The sequence below is a fragment of the Nelumbo nucifera genome, chromosome 2 (genome assembly GCF_055504915.1).
Source record: "Nelumbo nucifera cultivar China Antique chromosome 2, China Antique-T2T, whole genome shotgun sequence".
NCBI classification, from domain to species: Eukaryota; Viridiplantae; Streptophyta; class Magnoliopsida; order Proteales; family Nelumbonaceae; genus Nelumbo; species Nelumbo nucifera.
Window position 1 is genome coordinate 107,294,092 of NC_142650.1, and position 12,549 is coordinate 107,306,640.

A 12,549-nucleotide genomic window follows, 5' to 3' on the forward strand; every position below is an offset into this window, starting at 1 on the left:
AGTTTAGGAAAAATTTTAGAAAATGAGATGATTAGGAACATGAGAGAAAGATAGATTTTAGGAAAACCGGGGTGCTATTTGATAACATTGGGTGAACAATATTTCATTTGTTGAATTGGATATAGAGGCATAGTAAGGTGTATTAATATTTGATATACAAAAGTGTTTTTTTAGGATAAATTACAAAGACCCCCGGTGTACTATGGGGTCTGTGACAAAGACCCTCCTGTACTATATGACTGAGACAAAAAACCCCTTAACGTTAAGTCAACAGAATGCATTAAATTATCAAAATACCCACTAAACTTTTTCTATTTTCTTTATTTGCCCTTTTTCTTTTAAAACCTATTTAACCTCTTATTTTCCCCTCCCTCACCGTCTTCTCTCATTCTTTCTCTTCCCATTCTCCCAAATGAAAGGACAGAAGAAACCCATTTCTGATGTTTCCTTTTTTCTATTCTCTGTCTTTAATCTCATCTCTATAGCCGTAATGACCACATGCTTTTTGCATAAAGGAAAGGAGGACAACGAACAAAGCGAGTGCTGCTAGTACTCCAATGATTATTGCCACCGTCTTTCCGATTTAGTCATCGGTGGAGATATCTGTAGGCAGCCATAAAAAGCAAAAGTAGTAAGGGGAATTTTTCTACAAATAAGCAAGTCTACTTGATGTGTTTCTCTCTCATCCATTGGTTTGTTGGGGTGCGATGAGAAAGCCAAAAAAACATCTATTAGGAAAGTGAATAATATCCTCTGATTTAGGAAGGTGTACAATTAGGAAAGTGTATAATATCTTCTGAATTAGGGAGGTGTATAATATCTTGTTAGACTTTCCTTTTCTTTTACTTACTATTGTTAGACTTTCTTTTTTCTTTTACTTACTATTTTTCTGCCCCATAACTTGTATATATATTGTAGCCTTCGGCCCTTCTTGTACATGTTTTCTATGAGAAAGAATTTCTCCCACTAAAAGTTCTTCTCCCTCTCTGAGTTCTGCTGTTTTCAGTTATCCCTTTCTTATGGTTTTTATAATTCTGTCTTAATTATTATGCTCTTCGTAGTTTTCTCATGGTATCAGAGCCGTGGTGAGTTTCACCACTGATCTGTTCAGAGGGCGTGAGCCCATCGAAGAAGAGGAGTCGTGTGACTCGTAACAGCTAGGTTCGGTGTGTGCCGAACCACTTCTTCAATCCAGCCGTATTTCGAGTAACCTCATATCTGAAGCAATGACTGGTAGTAGCTCATCCACCTCTTTCAAGATTCCATCAATCAGTGATCCCATGTCTTTGTATTATCTGAGCTCGTCTGATAGTCCAGGTATGCTTCTAAGTCAAATCATTCTTAATGGAGAAAACTATCATATTCGGGAAAAGGCCTTTCAAAGAGCTCTAAAATCTAAAAACAAATTGAGTTTCATTGATGGGACTCTAGAGAAAGCTAAGGCGGATGACATTGACAAAAATACTTGGGATAAATGCAATGCTATGGTTGTTTCATGGATTTTTAATTGTGTCGACAAAAGCATACAAAACACTATAATTTCCTTTGATGATGCTAGAGAGTTGTGGATTGAACTCCAACAAAGATATCATCAAGGACATGGTCCCCGAATATATCAATTAAAGGGAGAATTAAATGAATTCAGGCAAGGGTCTCTAAGTGTCACAGATTACTATGCTAAACTAAAAGGATTATGGGATCAGTTAGATCAGTATACTAAAGCCAACACTTGTGTATGCGGATCGACGTGCAAAACGTTGATCTATATATTGGAAGAAAGAGAGAATGAAAAGGTCTATAAATTTTTAATGGGCCTTGATGATCGATATGGTACCGTTAGATCAAACATTATAAGCATGGACCCACTGCCTTCACTCACTCATTGCTTTGCCATGATATCAAGAGAAGAATTACAATTGAAGGCAGGGCAGCGCGAAGATCCAAGCTGCTGCCTTTGCAAGCCAAGGTAAATTAGATCAAAGGGGTCAAACAAGATAAGGGCGAGACTCTACTGATCTACCCGTAGTTTGTACTCACTGCAAGAGACCTGGACATGACAAATCCTGCTATTTTGAAATCATCGAGTACCCGGAACACTAGAAGAATCGAAATGGAGGTAAAGCAGGCCGTGGTCGAGGACGAGGCAATGGAAATTGCGGAGGCAAAGGAGCTACGGCCAATGCCATCCAGGGCCGAGCAAGTGTTGTCACTGAAGAAGTGGGAGCATCAAACAACACTATACAGATGCCATCCCTCATGCAAGCCCAACTTGATCATTTAATATCTCTTTTGGGTATAGGTGATTCAGAAAACATGATCCATGGTGCACTGTCTGGTAAGAATTTTTCCTTGGTTCGCTTATCAAATTGGATTATTGATAGTGGTGCGTCACACCATGTTTCTAGTAATCTTAAAGCCTTTGAGAATGTTCGAGAGGTTGGAAGGGATGAAAGAGTCGTCATCCCAAATGGAGATTCTTTGAAAGTGAATAAAATAGAGGACATCATGATTAACAGACATATCAAATTGAAAGGTGTTCTTTATGTTCCAGATTTTTAATGTAATTTGATATCTTCAAGAAAGTTAAGTGAAGATATGGGTTATGCTATTACTTACTATTTGAATGTTTGTGTAATACAGGACCCCACCCGGCGGACGCTGATTGGACTGGGTGATATCAAGGATGGCCTGTACTATTTGCGAAACACACATAGTGCTCATTCAATGGCCGCCAAGAAGAATACAGAGGAATTGTGGCACAAGCGTCTAGGACATCTTTCTGAGAAAAACTTATTGTACTTATCTGGAGTATGTGGTTTTGATCGTAATAATAATTATGTTGAGTACTATGATATATGTCTTCGTGCGAAACAAACACGAATTCCATTTCCTTTAAGCGACAATAAAGCTTCACGTGCATTTGAATTAGTACATTGTGACTTATGGGGACGGTATCATACTCCATCTCTCTCAGGAGCCCATTATTTCTTAACCATCGTGGACGATTTTACACGTACTACGTGGGTATATCTTTTGCATGATAAATCAGAAACTCAAAAGGTCTTCATGTCCTTTTGTATTATGGTTAGGAAACAATTTGGGGTCAATATCAAGATAGTTCATAGTGACAATGGAACAGAATTCTTAGGGACTCTCAACAAATTTTTCCTCGGCCAAGGAATCATTCATCAAACCTCCTGTGTTGGGACACCGCAACAAAACGGGAGAGTGGAAAGGAAGCACCAACACATCCTCAATGTGGCAAGAGCTTTACGCTTTCAAGCCAATTTACCTTTGAAGTTTTGGGGGAAGTGTGTTATGGAAGCATTTCATCTAATTAACTACACTCAGTGTACTAGGAGGCTACACACCATTTGAAGTGTTGTTTGGAAAAACACCCAATTACTCTCACATTAAAGTTTTTTGGTGCCTTGCGTATGCCAAAAGGCAAGGCATTGGAAATGATAAGTTTGGAGAACATGCTGAGAAGTGTATTTTCGTTAGTTTCCCATATGGAAAGAAATGATGGAAAATGTATAATTTGGAGAAGGGAGATATCTTTACATCCCGAGATGTACATTTCTATGAGAAAGTCTTTCCTTTCAACAACAATGAGGCACTTAGAGGAGAACGACTTCCAAGTGAGGGGGAGCACGTGATTGTGGAAGATGAAAATGAGCCATTTAGAGATAAAAGGAGTCTTGGGGCTAATGACAACCAGCATATAGGTACAAATGAGAAAGGCGTCCACACAACTGATGAGATAACAAATTCGGAAGAACATCAAGGAATAGGTGCGCCTGACCAAGCTGCAATGAGCACACCACAAAGAAACGAAAATGAGCAATCTGTTCGGCGACAGGAGCAACCTCAACAAGAAAGAAAACGGCCTGGATATTTAAGAGACTATGTGTGTGATGCATTGCTACCACCATCCAACGTGAACTCAGTCCGAAAGGCAGCCGCAGGTAATGCCCATTCTCTAACACACTACATTTGCTATAGTAAATTTAGTCCAACTCATAAAGCTTTCTTAGTGGCCATCGATTCTCATGATGAGCCAACCAATTATACACAGGCAGTCAAAGATGAACGATGGATTGAGACAGTGGACAAAGAAGTTAAGGCCCTAGAAGAAAACAAAACATGGGAAATTGTGAGTTTGCCTCTAGGGAAGAAAGTGGTCGGATGCAAATGGGTCTACAAAATTAAGTACAAATCGAATGGAAGCGTTGAACGTTTCAAGGCAAGGTTGGTTGTACAAGGTTTCACTCAAAGATGGGGAGAGGATTATACAGAGACTTTCGCTCCAGTAACAAAGCATGTATCTGTTCGTGTCTTTTTAGTAATGGTAGTAGCAAAGGGATGGGAACTTCATCAAATGGATGTAAACAATGCATTTTTGCATGGTGATTCAAAGAAGAAATTTACATGAAGCTCCCACCAGGCTTCAGCTCCAAAAAACCAAATGCAGTATGCAGGCTACAAAAGTCTCTATACAGCCTAAAACAGGCCTCTAGAAACTGGTTCGCAAAGTTGACAGCATCCTCGCGTGAGTATGGTTTTAGGCAATCCACTACGGAAAGCACTCTCTTCATATACAGAAAGGGAAACATCTTTCCTGGTTTCTTGGTGTATGTTGATGACATTATACTACCTGGGAACAGTTTAAAAATGTGTGCAGAGTTCAAGGCGTATCTCAACAGTTGTTTCAAAATAAAGGACTTAGGAAATTTGAAATATTTCCTTGGAATAGAAGTAGCTCGGTCCACTACTGGATTGTTTCTGAATCAACGCAAGTTTGTTCTGGACATTTTGAAAGAAACTGGACTGACTGGATGCAAACCCATAGACACCCCAATTGAGCAAAATCATCATTTGGGGTACGACAATGGGGATTTTCATTCTGATCCAAATCAGTACCGAAGATTGGTGGGACGACTATTGTACCTGACAATCACGAGGCCCGACATTACTTATGTTGCGCATGTGCTTAGCCAGTTCGTCCAGCAACCCCGAGTTGAACATTGGAACGGCCTGTTGCATGTTCTGAGATATCTCAAGGGATGCCCAGGGCAAGGTATATTGCTAAATAGTGAGAATGATATGGTATTGCGAGGATACTGCGATGCATATTGGGCAAGTTGCCCTTTGACCGGAAAATCAGTAACGGGTTTGTACTTCCAACTTGGTTTTTCTCCTATTCTTTGGAGGAGCAAGAAACAGCCCTCAACGTCTAGATCCTCGACAGAAGCAGAATATAGAGCCATAGCCATGGCTACTAGTGAAGTAGTCTGATTGCGAAGACTATTGAGTGAATTATTAACACCGCAATCAGGAGCCACTAGTCTTTTCTGTGACAACAGTGCAGCTTTACACATTGCAAGCAATCCCGTTTTCCATGAGAGGATTAAACACATCGAAATAGATTGTCATTTTGTACGTGAGAAGCTGCTTTCTGGCGAAATTTTACCACGCTACCTTCCATCACATTTACAGTTAGCGGATTTGTTCACTAAAGGTCTTGGCAAGCGACAATTTCAATTTCTCCTATGCAAGTTGGGCATTTCGGACCTTCATGCTCCAACTTGAGGGGGAGTATTAGGAAAGTGAATAAATCCTCTGATTTAGGAAGGTGTACAATTAGGAAAGTGTATAATATCCTCTGAATTAGAGAGGTGTATAATATCTTGTTAGACTTTCCTTTTCTTTTACTTACTATTGTTAGACTTTCTTTTTTCTTTTACTTACTATTTTTCTGCCCCATAACTTGTATATATATTGTAGCCTTCGGCCCTTCTTGTACATGTTTTCTATGAGAAAGAATTTCTCCCACTAAAAGTTATTCTCCTTCTCTGAGTTCTACTGTTTTCAGTTATCCCTTTCTTATGGTTTTTATAATTTTGTCTTAATTATTTTGCTCTTCGTAGTTTTCTCAACATCTTCATCAAAGAAAAGGAAATGCAAACACATATACGTATCGTTAAGAAACACTACTTAATTATTTCGATATTTGAATGAAAGTGGAGGAGCTAATTACTGCCTAAACTTTATAAAAGGAAGCCAGTGGTAACCCTTCAAACATAGTTCTCTAAGCTTTTTCTCTGGAAATGACTGCTCTTGCTGAACATATATCCCTGGTAGTTAGACATAGTAGCTTAAGATTGTTGAACTATTTTAGTTCACTGCGTAGTGGATATGATATGACCTTATTGATCATCAACTGAAGCTTAGCTACTTCTATGTCTAGTGGTACTAATGTCTCTCTCTCTCTCTCTCTCTCTCTCTGTGAGATTTTTCTGAGATTTCTGCTTAACACATTCACAAGCAAGGAAATACAAGGAAAAATGCAAAAGAAGTAATACGAAATTATGAATTGCACCTGAAGGGGAATCATAGTAGCCAGAGGCCCAGTATCGAGCATAGCACTGGGCCAAGTAGACATCGGTTGCTGACGCCGACCTGCATGCATTCTTCAGCTTCCCAACGGCTTCTGAAAGACATGAAGAACAATCGGTAGAACTCAGATCCCCCAAACACTGAGCAAAACCCTCCACAGACCCCAAGCTGCTAACTCGAAAACCATTTGCTCCCTACAAGTCAGCAAGAACATCGTCCCTGCGCTTGAAGAACTCAACATCATTACTACTATCGCGACTGCATTTTTTGTATACCAGTGCCGTGTCGAGTTTCCCCAGGAAGTCGGCATTGTCGTATCTTAGAAAGCACCCTTCTAATTGTAAACTAGCTGCTATTGAGTAAGGGCACACCAAACTAATATGGCTAATGGCGTTTTGAACACACCACAAACAGTCACTTGTTTTCAAATCACCTCTGCATTGGTATAGCCCATAGATCGCTGCATCCGCCGGCATTGAGGTGCCATTTGCCACTGTAAAGCTGTTATAAGCAGACTGAGAGGCTGAGATTGCAATGGAGGACAGTAGGGAGTTGAGGTTGGCTTCAAAGGATGAGCTGGGTTGGTATTTGTGTGGAGAGCAGCCCCCGTAGATGAAAGTATGAGGATTACTTGCTAGGTTTTAATCTCTGTTAAGTGGGCTTACATATTCAATGAAACAATTGCATTGATGGGCTATCTTGTAAGTGGGCTAAATCAAGTGATTCATTTAGGCAAAGCCCGTAGACTTCAATAAAAGGGTATGGGGCTTAATGAGTGGATACCACATTTTGGCCCATATAGGCTTAATGGGATCCTATTAGGTCAAAATATAAAGGCTCCTAGGTTATGGTTTCCAATATGTTAAATCATCTAGCCGCCCTCTTGCTCTACCCCATTAGAGTCAAGAACTGAGAAAACCTAAGGAAAAAGGAAGATTTAACTGAGGAAAACCACAATCGACCTACCATTGATTCATCACTCATTCCGCAAAAGTTTCTACTACTGCGATGGATACAGGTATGCACGTTTAAACCTCCTTGATAACTGCAGCATGATATTCTTTGGGGTGCAACATGTCTTCTTGTTCTTCGTACATGAATGATATTGGTATGATTCTGCAAGATTACGGATTGATTTGCTCCCCCTAATTTATTCTTACATTACCGCCTCACAATCCCGTTCCCATATGGGGATTACCGCCGCTGCTGTTCTTGAGGTCGAGGAAGATAAACAGTATTTTTCTCATCCAAAATAATTATTATAAGGATTAAAAAATATTACAATTAACTTTTTGGACGGAAGGGAGCATATTCCATAGTACAGGGCATCTTTGTAATTTACCCTTTTTTTTAATTTAAAATTTTAAATTTTATGATGAAAACAAAACGACAAGATAAAAGCAAAATGAGGGCTATATTGTGCATACAGTATACCTTTTGCTACAGATTTCTCACGACATTGTGCTCGTCGAGAAGTCCTAATTCTATTTGGCATGGTTTTAAAAAAAAAAAAACTCGGAGACTGAATCGGTCAAGAGTCTGGTTATCGGATCAAACGGTCGGTCCATTCTAACAAAAAAATAAAAAATATAAAAAAACAGTGAAAACCATTTAAACAATTTGAACGATTAATCGCCCGGGTCAACGATTTACTGACCAAAAACAACGATTTTGAGCAAATTTTCAATTTTGTGAAAAACCAAAACCGGTCACTTAACCGATTTCCGGTTTTTTCGGTCCGACCATCCGGTCCGATCCGGTTTTGAAAACCATGCTATTTGGAGATGGCTGCCGGGCCCAGCTGGAATTTCTCAGTTGGTGTCTTTATCGTGAGATCTAAGCACATTACAGGCATCTGGCTGAGACCGGTTGGTCAGATCGACGAATAGGCCAGCTTAAGTCATCGCCGAGTTCGTAGAGCATTCCGTTCTGGATCACGTGGCAGCTTAGAATTGGGCTGCATAAATAAGCATGAATAATAAGTTTTAAATTTGAGATTTTAGCTCATTGAGTACAATCCAAATCAATGTGGCTGGCCCTCTAAGAGGGACCACTTATTCAATCAAGATTTTAGCTCATTTGATTATCCAATCAGTATGTTCATTAGTATGAGCGCTCTATTGTGTTTAACTGTTTATCACCCATTGGCTTAGAAATTAGAATCACTGAAAAAAAAAAAAATTGCGTTGTGAAGTTTCAAGCTATTGAATCAAGGAAATTATTTAAAACTCACCGTGTCTAATATGATGTTAAACAGATTAACCGGCGTTAATATATTACCATTTTAATTTTTATAAAAAAATATAAAATATATACAAAATAAATTAATGGCTGTTAAGATATTATCATTTTAATATTTAGACATGAAAAAAGGAAAATGTTCAAAAAAATTTCAAATATAAATTACATAAAAACATAGAAATTACAAAATATAAAAAATTATGGAAATTGCAAAAAAAAATAAAAAATTATTTTCAAATTATAGAAACTATAGAAATTGAAAAATAAAATCAGAAAATAAAAATTGTAGTAAAACATAAAAAATTATAGAAAAACACAGAAAATAGAAAAATTGAAAACTGAAATTATAAAAAACATTGGAAATTATAACAATACATTAAAAATGCAAAAAAAAAGAAAATTGAAAACTGAAAAAGACCAATTTTCCTCTAACTCACCATTCAAGGGTAATTTGGTCATGAAAATTGTTATTAATGCTAACATGGACACATCTGTTAAGAAGCATTAACGGTGAACCAACGGAATGTGAGTTTTGGAAAATAAAAACTTACTACATGGTGAGTTTTAGACATTTTGAAAAGTTGTGGTGAGTTTCACAGGCCAAGCTTTGGGCTTAGCCCACGAAAACTTGACACTTCTTCAGGTTCAGGCTGTGGGCCAGGCCTGCCCATTCAAATTATGGCAAAAAACAAGTGCTTATTCATGCAGTGTTTGGTATTATGATATTGTGTTGGTTTTATGTTTATTGTTGATTTAAGCATTAAAAATCAGGAATAAAACAGTTCAGGCACACAGTATAATATCAAAATTATTTATTGTTGTTTGATATAAATACTACCACACACCACATAGGATAAAATATTTCCCATGAGCAAGAAAGGGTTAAATGTTATTTATTCCAAAAATGACTTTCACTTTCAAGGTAAAGAGCAATACAAACGGTTGTACTTAAACTGATTCAACCAAACAAATAAGATTTTTGTTTGGTAAAATCAAAATGCATATATACTGCTTATATAGCAATGCAACAGCTCGGCATCAACATGCTACCAAGGTTCAAAGTATTGACATGTAGTCATTTCAAACCCCTCTCGCTTTGATCAGGGGTAGAGCCAAGGGGGACCCAGGAAGCTTTTTAGTCCCCCTATGCCCCAGAATCTCCACTTACTTATTTTATGCTCTAATTAAGGATGCAAATTGATCAGATCATATTTGAATTAGGGTATATTTGAATATGATTTGACATTGTTTATGTCGGATCCGATCAGATCTGATAGAACTGAAACCCTGTTTGATGATTAAGTGGTTGTTAAAAGAAGCATTTGTTACACAAGTACTTTTTAGAAGTACTTATTTTAACACCCATTTAAGGTTCTTTGGTGACCCACTTGCCAAATCACTTATTAGGGTGGGGATATTTGGTAAGTTACTTTCCCCATAAGTGCTTATATTGACACAAATGATAATTTTAGCCCTCACTTTACTTATACATATATACAATGCTTTTCACATGTTATACATTTCAATGTAAAAACGCCACATAATGACAACTGAGAGCCCACATGGGCCCACATGCGAATCACCATGTGGACCCAATTAATAATAATAATAATAATAATAATAATAATAATAATAATAATAATAAATAATAATAATAGAGAATTCATATTAAAATATGATAATTTTAACTATACATATAAATTAATAATAGGAAATTCAGATTATTAAAGAAAATAAAAAACACCATCAATATCAAATTAAAAAAAATAAAATAGGATGACTAAATTCGGATTTTTCAAAAAATAAAATAGGATACTATTAACTATACATATGAATCAACAAAAAAAATTAAAATATGATAATTTTAACTATACATATAAATCAATAATAGGAAATTTAGATTATTCAAGAAAATAAAAAAACACCACCAATATCAAATTAAAAAAAATAAAATAGGATGACTAAATTCAGATTTTTCAAAAAATAAAGTAGTATAATATTAACTATACATATAAATCAACAAAAAAATTAAAATATTATAATTTTAACTATACATATAAATCAATAATTGGAAATTCAGATTATTCAAGAAAACCCATCCTTAAGGACCCTTCGCCGGCTGTAGGAAGGGAAAAGCGGTGTTAGGTGTTGTATTGTAAGAACCTCCACCACTTACAGGTTCACTGGCAACACCCAACACCGCTTTTCCCTTCCCTTCCAACAGCCGTTCTTACATGCACTGTAAGAACCTCCACCGCTTTTCCCTTCCCTTCCTACAACCGTTCTTACATGTATTGTAAGAACCTCCTCTACTTTTCCCTTCCTACACTGAGAACGGTGTTGGGTGTTGCCGTACCTCCTCTCATCTGAAAATGGGCACTTTTAGGGTAATTCTCTCCCAATCTCTTAGTTTTCTTTCCACAAATTGTAGCTTCAGATTTTCTTTATTTTCTTTTTTTTTTCTGCAGTTAGGTTCAAGGAAATTTTCTTGTTTCACTAGTGTTTTGAATTCTTCAGCTTTTGCATTAGTGTTGATCTGTTCACCGCTTACATGACCTATAAGAACGGCTGTAGGAAGGGAAAAGCGATGGACCTGTAAGAACGACTGTATTAACTATACACCCAACTCCGTCGGTTGTTTTTTGCTCATCGTCGAACATCGCCGGTGGACCTTCAACCAAACTCCGCCACTACCTATTGTTGTAGGATTTCAAATGGAAGAAGATGATAAACTCGAGTGGGGATAGTTTTGTCATTAAAGAAAAAATAGGAACAAGTTTGTCCCATTCGAATGAAGAAGCACTTCTTCAAAAAGTGCTGAAAAAAAAGGCACGTCCATGTTACTTTTTTAAGAAATACTAATCGGATAGGGGGTGACCCGAATTCAACCAAATAGGATCAAATCAGGTTATAATCTGATCCATTTGCACCCCTAGGTCCAATACATTTATGTTTGTTTTGCCTTCTCTCCCCAATTAAGGGTGTCAATAGACCAGTTTTGGATTGGATCTCGTCCAAACCACAATTAGTTTGGATGGACTGGACGGACCAACATGACATATTGAATTAGACCAATTTAGACTCAATGGTCCAAAGTATTTATTGGATTGAATGACCTAGTCTGCCCGTAATGAATTTAGGGTCTGTTTGGTTTGCAGGAATAGGGGTCTAGAATCGGAATCGGAATGGGTCAACTGTTCGGTTGGGCAGAATCGAAATCCCATTCCTATTCCTGCTAGAATGGCATTACCCCATTTGAGGGAATGGCCATTCCCTGCCCCTCCCTTGGGAATGAAATCCCATTCCTGTTGATTTTAATTCCTATTCACATTCCTGTCTGAACCAAACAGACTATGGGAATGGACTATTTCGATTTCGATTCCAATTCCGATTTTGACTACAAACCAAAGAGACCCTTATATTGGATTGAGTTGGATTGAGCCAATATCTGGTCCATTCATATAAGATAAGAATATATAAGTGTCAATGGACCGGGTTTGGATTGAAACCAATCTAAGTTAAAATGAATTTGAACAAATTGGATGGTCCAGTCTAAACATCAAATTAGATCAGTCCAAAATGGTTCAAAATATTCATTGGATTGATTGGACCTGATCCATTTGTAATGGACTCACATAGTACGAATTGGACCAAATCTAATCCAATTGACACCCCTACCCCATGGTTGCCCCCCTTCCATCCATGTTAGATCGATACATATTATATGACACGCACTCATAGGTTGTGATAATTTGAACCTTGCACAATATCAAAGACCATCTCAGTATGCTCACAAGGATGTACCTTCTGAATCTGGTTTCGGTCTTCATGCGTTCTCACAATCAAATGGTCTTTACATCCTCCATCCCTCATTAAGATCTCAGCTGAAATTTCCTTCTTTGACTCCAT

At 37.6% G+C, this 12,549-nt stretch overlaps 1 pseudogene; it reads right to left on the reverse strand.

Annotated features, from left to right (window-relative positions):
• Positions 1 to 454: 454 nt before the first annotated feature.
• LOC104603572 (plasmodesmata-located protein 8 pseudogene) lies at positions 455 to 12,549 on the reverse strand (annotated as a pseudogene).